At 43.8% G+C, this 19,598-nt stretch overlaps 1 protein-coding gene across 1 annotated transcript in view; it reads left to right on the top strand.

The window, feature by feature from the left end:
• The window catches only part of LOC126152447 (extracellular matrix organizing protein FRAS1-like), a 64,289-nt gene that overhangs the window by 16,487 nt on the left and 28,204 nt on the right, over positions 1–19,598 (top strand). The gene's annotated exons all lie outside the window — the stretch shown is intronic.

Here is a 19,598-nt window from a genome sequence, read left to right as displayed (position 1 = left end):
AGATAAAAAATGTATCCACCAAGTGGCAGCAGGGGAAAATGCGTGAAGATGTGTGAACATTGAGCAGCCATAGTCAATAGCTCCACCTTCTGCCAGAAGGGCTGAAGGGAAAGGAACATGGATGAAGTAAAAGGTTTTCCAACAATCAGCTTGTCCTCATCACATCCAGGAAATTTCCGCAGATTCAGAGTTCTGGAAAAGTTTTCTATAACTCTTCCCCTTTCTTAAACCTCACAGACCTTTTGTTTGATCTCTCTTCCTCTTTGTTCATCCCTTCTTCCAGAAGAAAGTGTCACTGGCTACGAAAGCTCATGCATTTCCACATCTTTTATGTATTTTCTCCTGCTGCCTGTTGGTGAGCAGATATTTTTAATCTAACTTTATAACATTTTAAAAGGAATCTTTGTCATTTTGTGGCAGAAAAGTTACATATTTAAGCAAGAAAAGAACCAAAATTTTGGATCTCTTTCTAGTAGTTAATAGAAACCAAGTGTAATCTGTTGCAACTCAAGAAGAAATGGATGAAAAGACCAAAAATTATTAATTCTTGGTGGTTGGTGGGTTTGATGTATTTAAGATTCATCAGAGTAGTGGGGACTGACATCCATAAAAGATTAAGTTAATCAACGAGCTAAAGAGGGCCAGGAAAATAGACAGTTGTGAGAGTGTTGAGGAATGTGGATAGTGTTTTTGCCACAGATCCAGATCATGAAGATATCATCAATAAGGCTAAGCTGAACAAGGTTTCAGGGTTTTGTGTGGGTAGAAAGTATTCCTCAATACCAAAACTATCAGCCATATCCCCACTTTGAGATACCATCCCTTCTTCATAATCCAGTCTTTCCAGCTGTGTAAGATACATCTATAACAATGAGTGGTTCTTTACTAGTATGACAAAGCCTATGATGGGCATTATCCCTCCCCCCCTCCCCCCTCCCACTCCCCCCAAAAAAACCTAAAGCACATTTATTTTAAGAGCTAGTACTGTTTTCACTATTTATGTCATTTGTTATATCTAAATGCTGAATTTCACATTAAACATAAGACTTCTTTTGTGTAATGATGAATATAATGTAAAATATATAGAATGCCTCGTCAGAAGCAAGAGACGATGTGGTGTCCTTAACAGCTGAATCACATTCTCTGCCATAGCTTTAATGACCTTTCATCATGACCTGAAATGAGAAATCTGTTCTCCAAAATTCTTCCCACATTTTTCCAAACTAATACTTTGTATAGACTGAAATTACAAAATGGCCTGGTTCATTCTTATGCCACTTTTACTACCAACCTCCTGCACATGAGTCATATCTATGAAAGACTCAGGTTCAAGAGCCATCATATGACCCTACCCAGTAAACTGGCTGTATGGTGCACTTGCTTGCAAGCAAGTCAAGTAAAACTGAAGGTGAGAAAAGGTCCTACCCAAGTCAGCTTCTGTGAATTACAGCATTTGTCTCTCATTTATTTAATGTCATCAGCACACTTTGGAGTGGAACTGTAGCCTCTTTATTTCAAAAGAGAGCTCACTGTGGATCAGTGAAGGCACAAACATTGTTTCTCCAAGAGCAGATCCAGTTAGATCTGTAACTTGGGCCCTAATGCTGTTATACAGTTTGACAGCTTCAAAATTCTCAATAATAATGACTGATAAGTTTGCACTATGACAGACATGGTGAATTCTGAGTATTTAAAAATGCTACAGGGTAACATACTCATGTGTCTGAATTAATCACAGCAGTTCTTTTACCTGGAATTATTTCAGGAAAATATTATTGATGGCAGGCACATGGTCATTTTTTGCGAGGAAGAATGGTTCTATTATACAACCATTTCAGAGACTTGTCCTTAATTTAGGCAATGAATGGATAAATCAAGAATAAATTTTTCACTCTGCAGCCAAATGTGCAATGATATGAAACTACCTGGCAGATCTAAAGTTTGTGCCAGACGAGACTCAAACTTGGGACATTTGGCTTTTGCAAGCTAATGCTCTGCTGGCCGATCTACCCAAGCATGACTCACAGCCCATCCTCACAACTTTACTTCCACCAGTAACTCATCCCTTACCTTCCAAACATTGCAGAAGTTGTCCTACAAGACTTGCAGGACTCCTGGAAGAAAGGATACTGCAGAAACATGGATTAGCCACAGCCTGTGGGAAGCTTCCATAATGAGTTTGTCACTTTGCAGCGATGTGCGTGCTGATACGAAACTTACTGCAGATTAAAACAATGTGCCAGACCATGACTCAAAGTCTGGGTCTTTGCCTTCCATGGGCAAATGCTCTACCAATTGAGCTACCCAAGCATGACTCACAACCCATCCTCACAGCTTTACTTCTGCCACTACCTCTACTCTTACATTCCAAACATTGTGAAAAAAAAACAGTACAAGGAGACTTCTCTTTTTGTATCATTTGTTAATCACAACACAGTTCAGTACAATTTTTATTAATTTAAGTTACAGAAATCACTCAAAAGTCTTTAAACAATAAGTTCTTGTGTTTCATGGATATCAGTATGTGGAGTGGCATGAGGCAACACCAAGAATTCATCCTGCATATGTCTTACTCAAGGGCTTTCTAACTGTGAACTGCCATTTTGGGCGACATCTGACTACTTAAACATCGATGTAAGAATAAACTATTATTTTGTAAACTACATTATACTTGGAATATTGGCTATATCAAAGTTTTTGGATGAACTACCAGAACTATTGTGAGTTTGGCTTATAAAAAGAGTTGTTGGTCAGAAATTCAGAAAACACATTGACAATATTATTCTTACATGATGTGGATCTCCTTGTTTACATGTACCACCATACTGTAAATTAGGATAAATTACTTGAAGTTATTAATTATTTGGTTAATTAATTAATTCTGAATGTCATTTTGTACAGAAAAATTAAGGTAACAAAAGCATTTTGTCAAAGTTCAGAATCTAAAAATGGTGATGACAAAAACTGAAATGGAAAATCGGTCTACTTAGGAACTTGATGCAAATTATCTTTTCAATTAATTAGTTTCTGATAATCAAAAGTATTTTACAGGAAACGGTGCTGCCGCACTTTCTGTCAGAGTGGGTCACCTCCCTTGATTGTATTCAAAGGGTTTTGTACTTTGTGAATTGCAGTACTAACGTCAGTTAGCTGTATTTTCTCATTGGGAGTGCCCCAATAAAAGTTAATTATGTCAATGTAAACAGAACAAACAGCTTTATAATCTGACAATAAATTCAAGTGAAATCAAGGCTAAATAAGAACTTGAGATTTTTATCTGAGTGTTTCATGCCAATAGATAAATGTATTGAAAGTAAAATATAAATTAGCAAAAACAAAAAATAATGATTATTTATGGGAGTATAAAAAAACATAGCAAATGGGAAGAATCCACCTGCTATCTTGTGAGCAGATGTCAGACATTAGAGAAATTTCCTCACTGGGTGTCAGGTTTCTAGTCTATAAAAAAAAATTTGCAATCAGTTCTGACAATTTGTGTTGTGCATATATGTGCATATACTGGGTGCCCCACTTAAGTTGCCAGGCACGTTTTCTCTGGTATTTTGACAGACTTTTTTTTTCTTGCGATGTGTAACTGGAGTCTGCCTAAACAAATACTGCTCACCACAGCTTCTATGCAATGCCCATTGTCGACAGAAAGAATTGGTTTTAGCCATTACAAGTAGAATGTTTTTTAAATTGGAATTTTACATGTCCATTGGATAAAGTGTTTCCAGATTACTCTAGTCTGGAATTCATTTATCTTTCATTAACAGGTACATGACAATAGAAAGTCCACCCCTGGTAGATGAGTGGTCATCACGACGGAATGTCGTACCTAACAGCCTGGGTTCGATTCCCGGCTGGGTCAGAGATTTTCTCTGCTCAGGGACTGGATGTTGTGTTGTCTTAATCATCATCACTTCATCCCCATCAACACACAAGTTGCGGAAGTGGCGTCAACTCAAAAGACTTGCACCAGGCGAACAGTCTACCCGCCGGGAGGCCCTAGCCACACAGCATTTTATTTACAATACAAAGAATAAGTAATAAGCCAATGGCAACAGCCACACATTGGCCCATGTTGACTGCTACCACCATGCAGCAGTGCTGCCCAGTTGCTGCTGGAGTATTGGTTGTTCTTCATGTTTTAATGTCCCTGTTAATAAATATTGATAAAATGAATATTGCAGTAGACTAATTTGGGACCACTCTATCAAATGGATATGTAAAATTCCACTTTAAAAAACATTTTGTTTGTAACAGGAAACAAGCCAATACTTTCTGTCAACACTGGGCATCATATGAAGGAATGATGTGCAGTGTTTGTTTGGGTTGACTCAAGCTACACATTGCCGTATTAAATTGCAAATCTGTGCCAAAACAGCAGAGAAAACAAGCCTGATGATTTTTAGAAGGGACACCCTATATTCTGAATGCTAGGAATAACTTTCTTTACTCATAACAATTTAACTTCTGTAGATGAGTGTACTCATCATTCTCTGCCACTCCCCAAGTGCAAGTGCTGAGGACATGTTTAAACATGACCCCTGGGTTTTCTTGAATTGCTATTGACATGTTTATGGCCTGATCAACTGACCTCTCTCTGCTGCAGATGAATTACTCCCATACCTCAATGAATACAAAAGTTTTGAGTATTTATCATACAACTAATGTGCCTCTTTGCAATGCAATCATTTGCAAAAAAAACCTCATTTCAATATCGTTTGGCAGTACTGGATTTTTTTTGCCCTGAAGTTGAAAATTTCCACTAAGTCACATCACATAAACATGTTGTTGTTGTTGTTGTGGTCTTCAGTCCTGAGACTGGTTTGATGCAGCTCTCCATGCCACTCTATCCTGTGCAAGCTTCTTCATCTTCCAGTACCTACTGTAACCTACATCCTTCTGAATCTACTTAGTGTATTCATCTCTTGGTCTCCCCCTACGATTTTTACCCTCCACGCTGCCCTCCAATACTAAACTGGTGATCCCTTGATGCCTCAGAACATGTCCTACCAACCGATCCCTTCTTCTGGTCAAGTTGTGCCACAAACTTCTCTTCTCCCCAATCCTATTCAATACTTCCTCATTAGTTATGTGATCTACCCATCTAATCTTCAGCATTCTTCTGTAGCACCACATTTCGAAAGCTTCTATTCTCTTCTTGTCCAAACTATTTACCGTCCATGTTTCACTTCCATACATGGCTACACTCCATACAAATACTTTCAGAAATGACTTCCTGACACTTAAATCTATACTCGATGTTAAAAAATTTATCTTCTTCAGAAACGCTTTCCTTGCCATTGCCAGTCTACATTTTATATCCTCTCTACTTTGACCATCATCAGTTATTTTGCTCCCCAAATAGCAAAACTCCTTTACTACTTTAAATGTCTCATTTCCTAATCTAATACCCTCAACATCACCCGACTTAATTCGACTACATTCCATTATCCTCGTTTTGCTTTTGTTGATGTTCATCTTATATCCTCCCTTCAAGACACCATCCATTCCGTTCAACTGCTCTTCCAAGTCCTTTGCTGTCTGTGACAGAATTACAATGTCATCGGCGAACCTCAAAGTTTTTATTTCTTCTCCATGGATTTTAATACCTACTCCGAATTTTTCTTTTGTTTCCTTTACTGCTTGCTCAATATACAGATTGAATAACATCGGGGAGAGGCTACAACCCTGTCTTACTCCCTTCCCAATCACTGCTTCCCTTTCATGTCCCTCGATCCTTATAAGTGCCATCTGGTTTCTGTACAAATTGTAAATAGCCTTTCGCTCCCTGTATTTTACCCCTGCCACCTTTAGAATTTGAAAGAGAGTATTCCAGTCAACATTGTCAAAAGCTTTCTCTAAGTCTACAAATGCTAGAAACATAGGTTTGCCTTTCCTTAATCTTTCTTCTAAGATAAGTCGTAAGGTCAGTATTGCCTCACGTGTTCCAGTATTTCTACGGAATCCAAACTGATCTTCCCCGAGGTCGGCTTCTACTAGTTTTTCCATTCATCTGTAAAGAATTCATGTCAGTATTTTGCAGCTGTGGCTTATTAAACTGATTGTTCGGTAATTTTCACATCTGTCAACACCTGCTTTCTTTGGGATTGGAATTATTATATTCTTCTGAAGTCTGAGGCTATTTCGCCTGTTTCATACATCTTGCTCACCAGATGGTAGAGTTTTGTCAGGACTGGCTCTCCCAAGGCCATCAATAGTTCCAATGGAATGTTGTCTATTCCAGGGGCCTTAAGCGTAGTGAAAGTATGTGTTGTCTTAGAATAAAATGACAATCTGTGTGTATAATCAATCTCTACAAATCAATTAAACAAACTCTGTTTTAAACTATTTCTAATAATTAAGACTCCAATAAGTAAGTAGAAATGAAACTGTGCTGGACTCAAACTGGGACCTCTGTCTTTTGTTGGCAACATTTTATCAGTTTAATGGCCTAAGTCTATTTCACAGCATGAATTAAAACTTTAGCTTATCCTTATTTTGGAGTCAGTGCTGGAGGTTTGGTCTGAGAGCTTGGTTAATGGAGTGTTACCTGTTAAAGAGAAGTATGAATCCTGGGATAGTCACAATGCTTCAGTATCTCACTTGAAAGACTAGAAAAATTATCTGTCAGAACAGAACAATCTCTGGAGTTGCTGAATGGGACATCAGCCAGTATTACTAATGGATATGATAATTATGTTCTTGTTATTTTTGTACTACTGATGGATGATGATAATTTTGTTCTTCTTATTGGTGTTGGTGACAGTGATGGTGATAACAACTGAAGTTTCATTATAGCATGCATGACACTGAAGAGTGGAAGTTTGTTTGTGAAATCAGAAGTTGTTTCAAGTGGTGTTGTAATGTGGTCATCAGGCTTTATAATTTAGATAGTTTTCTAATAATGGATGTTGATCACAGGCAAATTGGATACCCAACATTTTGTTACAACTAACAGAATGAAAACACATGTTGTACAAGTACCGTGCTTGGATGTGAAAGCAGGACCATAAGAAAGGCTGAACAGTGTAGAATATACACCTTTGAATTGTAGTGCTGGAAGAAACTCCATAGAGTTACATGGATTGCAAAGAGCCAAATAGATCAGTATTACAGCAAATAAAGCTTGATTGCTCTTTGAAGGTTTCATACTGAAACAAAAACTGACCTCCTTTGGGCAATCTTGGGAAGACATGATTTGCTGGAAAAGTTGTTAATGCTGGGGAAAACTGAAGAGACAAGAAGATGACAGAAAAGGATGAGATGGATTTATGACATCACATATGTAACAGATTCTAAACTGAAAAGTCTGCAGAAGAAAGTGCACAATGTAAGAAATTGGTGTGCTTTAGTTCATGGGGTCATGGAGAGTCAGAATCAACTACAAGAGTAGAGAAAGGGAGAGAGAGAGAAACAGAGAGAGAGATCTAATAAATGACCATGGTGACCTTCAGATTCATATCTGGCACATTAAATGAAAACAGTGACACTCAAAAATAAATTTTAGTTCCAATAGTGGTAATTTAGCAATGATCACAAGATTTTCTATTCAAAATTTTATCTACTTTTTTGTAAAGTTCATATGGAATATTTTCACTACATTAAACAGTTAAATTCTCACAATAATTAAATAATCACAAATCTTTCAGTTAAATCCACTTCCACTGGCTTCACTCAAAAGTATGACCACTCTTAGCTACCTTTATTGAAGGAGCATTACTTTTAATTGTATAATCTTGTCACCAGTTCTTCTGTAATGTGGCTCTTCATTATACTTGAATATGCAGCAATATATTTCTTATCTTAATATGCATTGCATACTCTCTTTTTATGTAAAATTATAGAGGAAAATGGGAGCTACTTAAAAGAACAATCTGAATGAATGGTGCATTTTGATAATTTATTTTTGTAGACAAAACAAAATTCAAAGATAGAGCTGGATTTACAATATGTTACTTAGTCTCTGTGCAGTTCATTGCAGTTCCAGTGTTCACAATGACACCTGTAAGACACTATGACACATAACTCTCTCATAGTACAATTAATGTAATTGTATCTAAAAACAAAGATGATGAGACTTACCAAACAAAAGCGCTGGCAGGTCGATAGACACACAAACCAACACAACCATACACACAAAATTCAAGCTTTCACAACAAACGGTTGCTTTGTCGGCGGGAAAGAGGGAAGGAGCAACCTGACGAAGCAACCGTTTGTTGCGAAAGCTTGAATTTTGTGTGTATGTTTGTGTTTGTTTGTGTGTCTATCGACCTGCCAGCGCTTTTGTTTGGTAAGTCTCATCATCTTTGTTTTTAGATATATTTTTCCCACGTGGAATGTTTCCCTCTATTATATTCATATAATTAATGTAATTGGATAGATAAAAGATCTACTCACCAAGCAGCAGCAGAACAAACACATAAAATAAGGCTATAACTAGGCAAGCTTTTGAAGCCACTGACTCCTTCCTCAGGCAGAGGAACTGAAAGGGAAGGAAGTGGAGTGAAGGAAAAGGACTGGAGAGGTCTGGAAAAGGGGGTAGATTTTGGGAAAGTCATCCAGAACTGCAGATCAGGGGAGACTTATCAGATGGAATGAGAAGGAAAGACTGATTGTTGGGGACTGCACCAGATGAGATTTCAAAACCTGAGAGCTTAAAGATGGAAGACAGGGTAATATGCAAGACAGAAATTACTGCTTAAACATAGTGCATGAGTTAGTAAGAATGAAAAGCTAAGTTCATTCTACATGACAGAGGTGGGAGGTGGGCAGCAAAAAATAGACAGTTAAGAAAATGAAAAATGTAGAAAACTAAAATGGAGTGAAGAGAGCAGTAGTTACTGTGAAGAAATGCTGAGACAGAAGGAATTTACATAAATTAAGGCCTGGTGGGTGGTGAGAACCAAGGACATGTTGTAGCACTACTTCCCACCTCCAGAGTTCTGAGAAACTGGTGTCGGAGAAGAATTCAGATGGCACATGGGGTGAAACAGGCACCAAGGTCATGATTGTCATGTTGTAGAGCATGCTCTTCAATAGGGTATTTCATGTTGCCAGAATACACCCACTGCCTATGCCCATTCATCCTAATTGATAATTTGGTGGTAGTAATGCCTATGTAATGTTATACACTCCAGACCAGGATAATACTGAGTGACCAGTGGTGTGCTCCAAAGTTGTTTTTGGAGGGATCAGTAGTACCAGGATTAGATGTGATGGCCCAGGAAATTTGCTTTTGGATTAGGCTGGTGGGGTAATTATATCCAGTGAAGGCTGAGGTGAGAATGGTCATGTATTGCTGTAAAGAATCTGCGTCCAAGCAAATACATTTGCCTTGAATGCCAATGCTGTAGTGGAGAGAACGTTGGGCATGGAAAGGATGGCAACTGTCAAAATGTAAGTACTGTTGTTTATTAGCAGATTTAATCTGGACAGTAGTAGTAATATTTGTAGCTGGCCTTCAGTGAAGATGAGATCAACATCTAGGAAAGAGGCATGGGATTCAGAATAGGACCTTGTGAAATTTAATTGGGAAAAAGTATTCAGAGATTCCAGGAACTTTAACTGGTCAGCCTCACCATGGATCCATATGGTAAAGATGTCATCAATGTATCTAAACCAAACCAGGGGCTGAAGACTTATGGATCCCTGGAACCCCCCTCCCAGTGGCCCATGAAAAGGTTGGCATAGGAAGGAGCCATCTTGGTTCCCATGGCTATACCCCTGATCTGTTTGTACATATACCCCTCAAAGGTGAAGTAGCTGTTTGTAATTATAAAGTTGATTAAGGTGAGTAGGAAGGATATCGTAGGTTTGGAATCAGGTGGGTGCTGACTGAGGAAATGTTCAGCAGCAGACATATGATGTATGTGGGAGGTGGTGGCATCAATGGTGACAAGCAAGGTGCATGGTGGGAGAGGGAGGGGGGCATGAATTTCATATGATCTAGGAAATGATTGGTTGGTTGGTTGGTTTGGGGGATGAAAGGGACCAGACTGCTACGGTCATCGGTCCCTTTTTTCCAAATACAAAGAACACCCACAGAGAATAAAAACGAGGAACAGAAGAGATCACAGACGATACAGAACAAGAGAAACTGAGACAAAGACAAGACAAAACGAACTAAAACCACACAGAATGTGACAGTGGTTGGCCGACCATAGAAATAAAAAAGGAAAAGCCAACCACTTAGAAACACATTAAAAGATCAGTTTAAAATCATAGGCCAAAGGCCAGAATCAACACAATAAATAAAATAAAACAGAAACACTCAGATTAAAGAATAAAAACTCCCTGCCCTAATAAAACGTAAAACTAAGACAGCCATAACAGGGTCATCAGATAAAACGGCAGGCAGCGTATCAGGCAGTGCAAATGTCTGCCTGACCACAGCTAAAAGGGGGCAGGCCAACAGAATGTGGGCCACCGTCAAAGCCGCCCCGCAGCGACATACAGGAGGGTCCACCCGGCGCAGTAAATAACTGTGTGTTAGCCGGGAGTGGCCAATGCGGAGCCGACAAAGGACGACTGAGTCCCTGCGGTTGGCTTGCATGGAGGACCGCCACATAGACGTCGTCTCCTTAATGGCACGGAGTTTATTGGGTGTAAGCCGATCGCGCCATTCAGCGTCCCAAAGCGCAAAAACTTTTCGGCGGAGGACTGCCCGCAAATCAGCCTCTGGGAGGCCAACATCCAGAGATGGTTTACTCGTGGCCTCTTTCGCCAGGCTGTCAACATGTTCATTGCCCGGGATACCAACATGACCGGGGGTCCACACAAATACCACAGAGCGGCCGCAACGCGCAAGAGTATGCAGGGACTCATGGATAGCCATCACCAGACGAGAACGAGGAAAACACTGGTTGAGAGCTCGTAAACCGCTCAGGGAATCGCTACAGATAACGAAGGACTCACCTGAGCAGGAGCGGATATACTCTAAGGCTCGAAAGATGACGACTAGCTCAGCAGTGTAAACGCTGCAGCCAGCCGCCAAGGACCGTTGTTCGGAATGGTCCCCTAGAGTTAGCGCATACCCGACACGACCAGCAACCATCGAACCGTCGGTGTAAACAATTCCAGAGCCCTGATACGTGGCCAGGATGGAATAAAAGTGGCGGCGGAAGGCCTCCGGAGGGACCGAGTCCTTCGAGCCCTGTGCCAAGTCGAGCCAAAGGCAAGGGTGAGGAACACACCACGGGGGTGTACGCAGAGGCGCCCGGAAAGGAGGTGGAACAGGGAAAAACCCAAGCCCGCAGAGAAGCTCCTTGGCACGTACGGTGATCGGACAACCCGACCGGGGCCGACGGTCAGGCAGATGGACGACTGACTGCGGGAACAGGACACAATAATTTGGATGCCCGGGCAAGCTTAGAATATGGGCAGCATAAGCGGCCAGCAAACGTTGGCGCCGGAACCGCAGTGGAGGGACACCTGCCTCCACTAGTACACTGTCCACAGGGCTGGTGCGGAAAGCACCAGTGGCAAGGCATATCCCGCTGTGGAGAATTGGGTCCAGCACTCGTAACGCAGATGGGGATGCTGAGCCATAAGCCAGGCTCCCATAATCCAGACGGGACTGGATTAACGCCTGGTAGAGCCGTAACAGGGTATAGCGGTCGGCGCCCCAGCGGGTGTGGCTCAAGCATCTCAGAGCGTTTAGATGCCGCCAACATGTCTGTTGAAGCTGCCGGATATGAGGCAGCCAAGTCAACCGGGCATCAAAAACCACCCCCAAAAACCTGTGGGTCTCCACCACAGCAAGGAGTTCGTCGGCAAGATAAAGCCACGGCTCAGGATGGACTGTTCGGCGCCGGCAGAAATGCATGACGCGGGTCTTGGCCGCCGAAAACTGAAACCCATGCGCTACAGCCCAAGACTGCGCCTTACGGATAGCACCCTGTAGCTGACGTTCAACAGCTGCAATGCCAGTAGAGCTGTAATAAAGGCAGAAGTCGTCAGTATACAGGGAAGCAGAGACAGAATTTCCCACGGCCGCAGCGAGCCCATTAATGGCTATTAAAAACAGGCAGACACTTAAAACAGAACCCTGTGGCACACCGTTCTCCTGGTCGTGGATGGAACTATAGGAGGCTGCGACTTGCATGCGGAAGGTACAATACGACAAGAAATTGCGGATAAAGATCGGCAGAGGGCCCCGAAGACCCCATCCATGAAGCGTAGAAAGGATGTGATGACGCCATGTCGTATCGTACGCCTTCCGCATGTCGAAAAAGACAGCGACCAGGTGCTGACGGCGGGCAAAGGCAGTACGGATGGCCGACTCCAGGCTCACTAGATTGTCGGCGGCGGAGCGGCCTTTCCGGAACCCACCCTGAGACGGAGCCAGAAGGCCCCGAGACTCCAGTACCCAATTCAAGTGCCGGCTCACCATCCGTTCGAGAAGCTTACAAAGAATGTTGGTGAGGCTAATGGGGCGGTAGCGGTCCACCTCCAGAGGGGTCTTTCCAGGTTTCAAAACGGGAATGACAACGCCTTCCCGCCATTGCGACGGAAACACCCCCTCGACCCAAAGACGGTTGTAAAGATCGAGAAGGCACCGCTGGCAGTCCACTGAAAGGTGTTTCAGCATCTGACAGTGGATGCCATCTGGCCCAGGAGTGGTATCAGGGCAAGCAGCTAGGGCACTGCGAAATTTCCACTCACTGAATGGAGCATTGTAAGATTCTGGGTGGTTGGTGCGAAACGAAAGGCTCCAACGTTCCATCCACTCTTTAAGGGAGCGGAAGGCCTGGGGGTAATTCGCAGAAGCGGAACTCATAGCAAAATGCTCTGCTAAGCGATTGGCAATGACGTCGGAGTCAGTACAAACTGCTCCATTCAGTGAGAGCGCAGGGACGCTGGCAGGGGTTCAATAGCCGTAGACGCGTCGAATCTTGGCCCAGACCTGCAAAGGAGTGACATGGAGGCCAATGGTGGACACATACCACTCCCAGCACTCCTTCTTGCCTTGGCGGATAAGGAGGCGGGCCCGCGCACGCAGCCGTTTGAAGGCGATAAGGTGGTCTAAGGAGGGATGGCGCTTGTGACGCTGGAGCGCCCGCCGGCGATCTTTAATCGCTTCAGCGATCTCAGGCGACCACCAAGGCACAGCCTTCCGCCGAGGGGACCCAGAAGAACGGGGAATGGCAGATTCGGCGGCAGTAACGATGCCGGTGGTGACCGATTGAACCACCGCATCAATGTCGTCATTAGAGAGAGACTCAAGAGCGACGGTGGAGGAGAACAAGTGCCAGTCAGCCTTATTCATAGCCCATCTGCTATGGCGCCCAGAAGAGTGACGCTGTGGTAGTGACAGAAAGATCGGAAAGTGGTCACTACCACACAGGTCGTCATGCACACTCCATTGGACAGACGGTAAGAGGCTAGGGCTACAGATTGAAAGGTCAATGGCGGAGTATGTGCCATGCGCCACACTGAAGTGTGTGAAGGCACCATCATTTAAAATTGAGAGATCGAGCTGCGACAATAAATGCTCAACGATGGCGCCTCGACCTGTTGCCACTGACCCACCCCACAGAGGGTTATGGGCGTTGAAGTCGCCCAATAGCAAGAAAGGTGGCGGCAATTGGGCTATCAGCGCAGCCAGGACATGCTGCGAGACATCATCATCCGGTGGAAGGTAAAGACTGCAGACGGTAACAGCCTGCGGCGTCCACACCCGAACAGCGACAGCCTCTAAAGGTGTGTGGAGAGGGACAGACTTGCTGTGCAGAGTGTGAAGGACATAGAGGCAGACGCCACCCGACACCCTTTCATATGCTGCTCGGTTCTTATAATAACCCCAATAGCCACGGAGGGCGGGGGTTCGCATTGCTGGAAACCAAGTTTCCTGAAGAGCAATGCAGAAGAAAGGGTGAAGGCTGATAAGTTGTTGGAGCTCAGCTAGATGGTGGAAAAAACCGCCGCAGTTCCACTGGAGGATGATATTGTCCATGGCTGAGAAAGGCGTGAAAGGACTGGGAAGGCAATTTACGCCACTTGTTCACTCACTGCCACCGATTCAGTACCCGTACGAGAGGCATCCATGGCGTCTGAGGCACCAGCGAGATCAAGGTCCTCAGCGGACGCTAGAATCTCGACTGCATCCTCAGACGCAGAGTGCGAAAGGTGCGGTGGGGTTGGTGCCACCGCAAGTTCTTTGGCCTTATAGGTCTTTCTCTTGGACTTCTCTCGCTGAACCTTGGGTTGCACTGGCTGGGAAGGCTTCAGCGATTCAGTCTTCGGGACAGAGGAGGATCGTGAAGCCCTACGCCCGGCTGCTGGTGAGGACTTATGCCACTGGCGGCTGTCATCCTTCCCGCTGGTGGAACCCTGGGAAGGGAGGGTCCCAAGGGAACTCTTACGGGCGAGAGTAGCCGAAGAAGTTAGACGCTTCTCCAGCTGAGAAGCGGGGACGGACGTCCCCGATGGGTGTGAGGAGGTTGCTCCTGAGGTAGGTGGTGCAGGAGCAACCGGTTGGGTAGAGCCCCCCACGGGCAAGAGGGCAGGGGGAGTCTTACTGCTTATCGAGCTGGCTGGAAGTCTCGAAACTGATGGGGCTAGCACAGTTGTCGTAGCAGCTGCATAAGAAGATGTCATTCTCACAGGATGGAGTCTATCATATTTCCTTTTGGCCTCAGTATAGGTCAGCCGGTCCAGGGTCTTATATTCCATAATTTTGCGCTCTTTCTGAAAGACTTTGCAGTCAGGCGAGCAAGGTGAATGGTGCTCCCTGCAGTTGACACAGATGGGAGGCGGGGCACATGGAGTATCGGGATGAGACGGGCGTCCGCAATCTCGACATGTGAGGCTGGAAGTGCAGCGGGAAGACATATGGCTGAACTTCCAGCACTTGAAGCACCACATTGGGGGAGGAATATAGGGCCTGACGTCACATCGGTAGACCATCACCTTGACCTTATCCGGTAACGTATCACCCTCGATGGCCAAGATGAAGGCACCGGTAGCTATCTGATTTTCCTTCGGACCCCGATGAACGCGCCGGACGAAATGTACACCCCTGCGCTCTAAGTTGGCGCGCAGCTCGTCATCAGACTGCAAAAGAAGGTCCTTATGGTAAATAACTCCCTGAACCATATTTAAACTCTTATGCGGCGTGATTGTAACAGCAACATCCCCCAACTTGTCACAAGCAAGCAACCGTCGTGACTGGGCAGAGGATGCCGTTTGGATCAGGACCGATCCAGAGCGCATTTTTGACAAGCCCTCCACCTCCCCAAACTTGTCCTCTAAATGCTCGTCGAAGAACTGAGGCTTTGTGGAGAGAAAAGACTTCCCATCAGCTCTCGTACAAACTAAGAATCGGGGCGAATAACTATTACCTCCATCCTGAGACTTACGCTCCTCCCATGGCGTGGCCAGAGAGGGGAACGTTTTCGGATTGTACTTTTCAGCATTAAATTGAGCCCGAGAACGCTTAGAGACTGCTGGCGGCTGGCCGCCAGCGAGAGATGATGTACCACGCTTCATTGCGGGTCATCCGCCCTGATGCCACCTACTCCGACCAAGGGCCCTCCCCACAGGCGCCACCCAGCCGCAGCAATAGTCACCTGGCAGGATGTCCATTGCCGGGAGTCCTGATGCCCCAGGGAGACGGGCATCTACTCCTTGGCATACGTGGGGAGTTAACGGCGCAGGCATCAGTAGAGCGATCCCTGTGTTGTCAGGGGGCTACAACCAAGAGGGTACATGGCGGCCCCACCACAACGGACTGGCTACCGTGCTGGATCTTAGGTGCAAAACTGTCCAAGGGCGTCGTCGCAGTTAAAAGAAACACTGCAGAGTGCAGCGTGGGAATCACACCCAGGGACGTATCCTTGCCCAAGAGATGGAAAACGAGCGGGACACCATTGCAACGACGAAAAAGCCGGCTAAAGGTCTCAATGCACGACGGATACAGTGCACCACGTAAGGCGCCCTTCCCCAATTGGCTCGCTCTTCGGAATAATAAGAAAGATGGAGGTCAAACCCGAGAGGGGGCCATCACATAAGGCCGAAACATTTGAGGCTCCTTTTAGTCGCCTCTTATGACAGGCAGGAATACCGCGGGCCTATTCTTACCCCCGAACCCGCAGGGGGGGAAATGATGGGTATCTTTGATATAGGAGGGAAGACTTTGTACTATGGGTTGCAGGTGCTGATCAATAAGGCAGATATACATGGAGTGGGTGCTTTGAGCCAGCAACTACAGGATGGCCAGGATGATTAGGTTTGTGGATCTTAGGAAGAAGGTAAAACAAAGGTGGGGGTGTGTGGTTTGGGTGGGGTTAGAAGTTCTACGGACTGAGGTGTTAGTCCTTTTGAGGGGCCTAAGGTGTTAAGGAGGGACTGCAGGTCACTTCAATCACAGGAATGGAATCTTGATGGCAGATGCTGTATGTAGAGGTGTCAGACAGCTGGCATAGACCTTCACAAACATACTCCTTTTGGTCAAACACCACAGTGGTAGATTCTTTGTCTGATGGGAGGATAATGGTGGAGTCATCAGCTTTTAGGGAACATAGAGCTGGGATTTCTGCAGAGGACAGGTTAGGGTCATGTTGTAGGGACGTGAGAAAGGGCTGTGAAGCAATGCTGGATGTGAGAAATTCTTTGAAGGCTTGTAAAAGATGATTTTGAGGTAGTTGTGGTGGATCAAATTGGGATCGTGGTCAGAATTGTTCAAAGCGGAGTTCAGTGTCAGCTTTGCTGCTGGACAGGTTTTGGGATTGGGTTGCAAAATGATATTTCCAGTTGACATTATGTATGAAGAAAAGTAGGTCCTTCACCAAAGCAGCATGATCAAAAGCAGGTTTAGTGCTGAAAGTGTGACACCAGCATGACTACCACCAAATTATCAGTTAGGATGAATGGGCATAGGCAGAGGCAACATGCAGATGGCAACATGAAATATCCTGTTGCAGAGCATGCTCTACAACATGACAATCATGACCTTGATGCCTGTTTCAGCACAAGCACCATCTAGATTCTTCCCCCAGACACCAGTTTCTCAGAACTCCTCAGGTGTGAACGAGCGCTACAACATGTCCTTTGTTCTCGCCATCCATCAGGCCTTAATTTATGTAAATTTCTTCTGTCTCAGCATTTCTTCACAGTAAATACTGCTCTCTTCACTCCATTTTAGGTTTCTACATTTTTCAATTTCTTAACTGTCTATTTTATGCTGCCCCCTTCCACCTCTGTTATATAAAATGTACTTAGCTTTCCATTCTTCTTAACTCATGCATGACATTTAAGCAGTAATCTCTGTCTTGCATATTACCCTGTTTTCCAACTTTAAGCTCTAAGATTTTCAAATCTCATCTGGTGTAATCCCCAATAATCAGTCTTTCCTTTTCATCCTGTCTGGTAAGTCTCTCCTGACTTGCGTTTCTGGATGACTTTCCCAAAATCTACCCCTTTTCCTAGACTTCTCCAGTCCTTTTCCTTCACCTCTCTTTCTTCCCCTTCAACCTTTCTGCCTGAAGAGGAAGCCATTGGCTCCAAAAGCTTGCCTCATTATATCCTACTTTTATGTGCATGTTCTGCCACCACTTGACGAGCAGATTTTTTTATCTACCCAATTACATTATTTATATCTAAAAACAAAGATGATGAGACTTACCAAACAAAAGCGCTGGCAGGTCGATAGACCTAACATCAATTACATTATTTTGTCAAAAATTGATTGTTTTTGTTGTTTTATCATAGTATAATTAATAAGACATTAGCTATCAACAATCCATGTAATTATGGAGCTTCCTTCATAAAATTAAAATTATGCCTGTCCAAAATACCACATCACCAATACCAATCAGAATCAATCACACCACACATCTAACACTGACAACTGCCATTTAGAGACTCCCACTAACTGACTGACTGTCTGCCTCTCTGTCTTTGCCAGAACATAATAACAATTTTAATCATTGGCATGTGCAGCAACTTAATTACAGATTCCTCAAATGTTTAAAAAACTCTAACATCTGTTTTTTTCTGCTATAAAAATTTGTACTACATTCTAGTGTTAAATGAAGCAAGTCTATTTTAATCAGTCACATGCTACTGAAAAAATAAAAAATATTATTTTCATGTATTTCAGAGCTGTATAGCTTTACATGACACTCACAGGTGGCGCTTGATTGCTTAATTTGTCTGAACACTAGTCAGGTAGAACACTACACCCATCCCTCCATCAGGGGACAGAGAATTGCGGATCACATGTAGTACACATGATATGGAACAAAATGTGTACCCTGTTTAGCTTCTAGGGCTCCAGAGAAATCATATGACTTAATCTATTTCCACAGAATTGTGAAAGATGCTGACTGAAGTGGTTTTGATGCAAAGCAAGTTGTGATGCCTCACAACTAAGAGTAAGACATAGTCTGAAGATGGAAAGGCTTGTCAAAAGTTCTTGGTTTGCTTTGGCTAGTTACTGAGGATGAATCAATAAACTGACCCCTATAGCAAGTAACAAAGTGGTGGATGTCCCTGTGTTATCCTAGAAGATTGCATTACCAAGCAAGATTACTGAGTTGCTAACATAGGGTACACACAATTCACAGGAGTAGGTCTCAAATACCTGCCAAAACATACAGGTCTAGAAATAACAGCAGTTTTCCTAATTCACCAACAGCAAATGATAAGATGATTTGCTGTATCCTGCTATTAGGGCATATAAGTGTGAGTGAACTGAATGTTGTATCACTGTGTGTGTGTGTGTGTGTGTGTGTGTGTGTGTGTGTGTGTACACAAATCAACCATCAACTGTACTAGTGCAGGCCAGCCACTGCAAGCCACCTGTGGGAATCATGCACATAGCACAGTGTCTGCCATGCCCTCTACTGGTGACTTGTGCCTATGTGCTGATGGGCTTCTCTATATTCTTCTAGTTTGCACCATGCACATCAGTTGTTCTGTGTTATGTTATGAGTGGAGTCATGAGATGCTTATTTCCATTATTGTTCAGAGGTTTATGAATAAAGCCATATTTGTGTTACTTGGAGTGGTTTCATGTATTACTTGGTTACTACGTGACTGGTGATGAGTCTGTTATGGTTTCTGCGTGTGCAGTCTTTAAGTGCAGTTTCATTATGTTTAGTCATTATGAACACTGTGCCACCAGCCCTGACTGAACAGTGTACTTCAGCAGTGACCACTTTGTCAGCTTCCATGCTATTCCACCCACTTTTCCCCCATATGAAAATTTAACTGAAGATTGGGAAGCTTACAAAAAAAAGACAGCATTTTTTGGCTTTTGGTGTGACAGACTGTGCAAAGCCTTCTTCCTCTAAAGGATTCCACCTAAAATGTGTCAGTTACTGTGTCAGCTTGCCCCTTTACAAGAATCCTGAGCTCTTACTTCTGATCACATGTGCAGTTTATGTCCAACTAACATCACGAATAATTGCACATCATAGAGGCATGAGTTGAATTTACCAATGCTGCAAGAAACAAAACCGGCCATACAGGGTTTAGACAGCCAAATTTCAAGGCCTTAGTCATAAGAATCAGTTGATTACTGATGCCCATAATGATTCTTATTTATACTCTATGGTGTGCAACACAAATATCTGTTTAGCTCCAGA

Source organism: Schistocerca cancellata, chromosome 1, assembly GCF_023864275.1.
Source record: "Schistocerca cancellata isolate TAMUIC-IGC-003103 chromosome 1, iqSchCanc2.1, whole genome shotgun sequence".
Classification (NCBI taxonomy): domain Eukaryota; kingdom Metazoa; phylum Arthropoda; class Insecta; order Orthoptera; family Acrididae; genus Schistocerca; species Schistocerca cancellata.
This window is presented reverse-complemented; position numbering and strand designations above follow the sequence as displayed.